General features: G+C 44.8%; 1 long non-coding RNA gene across 1 annotated transcript; it reads left to right on the top strand.

Annotated features, from left to right (window-relative positions):
- Positions 1 to 409: 409 nt before the first annotated feature.
- LOC129685930 (uncharacterized) lies at positions 410 to 1,857 on the top strand. Its single transcript, XR_008721559.1, has 3 exons — positions 410 to 419; positions 1,313 to 1,481; positions 1,583 to 1,857. It is a non-coding gene; the product is annotated as an uncharacterized LOC129685930 (long non-coding RNA).
- The last annotated feature ends 184 nt before the right edge of the window (positions 1,858 to 2,041 follow it).

The raw sequence follows: 2,041 nt of genomic DNA, 5'->3' as shown, positions 1-2,041 counted from the left end.
AAAGCAGAATAGAAAATGCAACACACTGCTTAAAGATTAAGAATCTCGTGATTTGGTGGTCTTAGAGTCTACATTTTGTGCTCTCTCTTCAGACTGTGTGAGTGCAGTAAGAGGACAGACTCCAATGCCGAGAAGTCAGGCTCCAGATGCTATAACCTCCACAGCCCCTCTCACCAGTCCCAGCACAATCCTCTTGAGTGGAAGTCCATCGCCTATCGAGGCTGTTTTTAGCCACCATGGTCAAAAAAAAGCTGACACTTTAAAAGCCATGAGATGTGCTGTCTGCAGAGACAAGCTTTAACCCTGTGTTTCCAGATCTCCTTTTACTAACTTTGGAACTCACGCAGTACATAGCCCAGGCACCTAGACTGCCAAAAGTACTTCCTGTGGAATCCATTCATTGTTTCCACCTCCTTTAAGTAATTATAAACCTGAGACAGTTTCTCTTTGTATGGTCATTGACCAGCTAATTTATGAGATCACACTTGATCATTGCTTTATCTCTGCCATATGCAACACACCTCTTTTTTTAAGCATTTTATTTATTTATTACAATTTATTCACTTTATATCCCAGCTGTAGCCCCCTCCCTCATTCCCTCCCAATCACGCCCTCTGTCCCTCTACTCCTCCCATGTCCTTCTCCTGGTCCACTGATAGGGGAGGTCCTCCTCCCCTTCCATCTAACCCTAGCCTATCAGGTCTCATCAATGCTGGCTGCATTGTCTTCTTCTGTGGTCTGGTAAGACTGTTTCCCCCTCAGGGGAAGATGATCAAAGAGCCAGTCACTGAGTTCATGTCAGAGACAGCCCCTGCTCCCCTTACTAGGATACCCACTTGGACACTGGGCTGCCATGGGCTACATCTATGCAGGTGTTCTAGGTTATCTCCATGCATGGTCCTTGGTTGCAGTATCAGTCTCAGAAAAGACCCCTGTGCCCAGATTTTTTGGTTCTGTTGCTCTCCTTGTAGAGCACCTATCCCCTCCAGGTCTTTCTCTCTCCCCCTTCTTTCATAAGATTTCCTGCACTTGGCCCAAAGTTTGGCTATTAGTCTCAGAATCTGCTTTAAAACCCTGCTGAGTAGAGTCTTTCAAAGGCCCTCTGTGGTGGCTCCTGTCCTATTCCCTGTTTTCTCCCTCTTCCAATGTCTATCCCATTTGCCTTTCTGAAAGAATATTGATCATCTTACCCAGGGACCTCCTTCTTGCCTAGCTTCTTTAGGTGTACAGATTTTAGTATGTTTATCCTATACTGTAGGTCTACAATCCACTTATAGGTGAGAAAATACCATGTGTGTCATTCTGTTTCTAGGATACCTCACTCGGGATGACCTTTTCTAGTTCCCGCATTTGCCTGCAATTTTCATGCAACACACTTCTAAAGGAGCTCCTACGGAGAAGAGACTGAGAATAGAGGAGACTGCAGAATGAGTCTTCAAAATTTGAGGGTGAACTCTCCCCTCTTGCAAGAAGAGGAGCAGGTAGAGAGAGACAGAGACGGAGGGAGGGAGCGAAGGAGGGATAGAGGGAGAGTTTAACACAGTCAAGGTTCTGAGATAGCAGGCTAAACTTCTCTTTTAAGGAACTCGCTGCAATGGAATGAAGCCACCACCAGAGGGTAGTGAAGGACCAGGATCCTGAGATCCCATCCTGTTCCAGCTTCATTTCAAAGATCTGGGAGAACCTTGCCCAACCATGGTGTTGTGTTGCAAGAATCAGAGCTTCTGATGGCTGTAAGGTGAAACCTCAGGGTTGTTTTGATTTGCATCTCCCTGATAGCTAAGGATGTTGAGCATCTCTTTAACTGTATCTCTGTCATTCTATATTCCTCTACAGAGAATTCTCTGTTTAGCTCCTTACCCCATTTTTTAATTGAATTACTTGATTTATCGCTTTTTAACTTCTTTAGTTCTTTACATATGCTGGATATCAGCCCTCTGTCAGATATAGGTTATTGAAGATCCTTTCCCAGTCTGTAGGCTCACCTTACACCTATCAGAATGGCTAAGATGAATAACTCAAGTGACAACACATGCTGGAG

Source organism: Psammomys obesus, unplaced genomic scaffold, assembly GCF_907164565.1.
Source record: "Psammomys obesus unplaced genomic scaffold, mPsaObe1.curated_primary_1811, whole genome shotgun sequence".
Taxonomy (NCBI): domain Eukaryota; kingdom Metazoa; phylum Chordata; class Mammalia; order Rodentia; family Muridae; genus Psammomys; species Psammomys obesus.
Note: the sequence above shows the minus strand (reverse complement) of the source record. Positions and strands in the feature narration are given on the sequence as shown.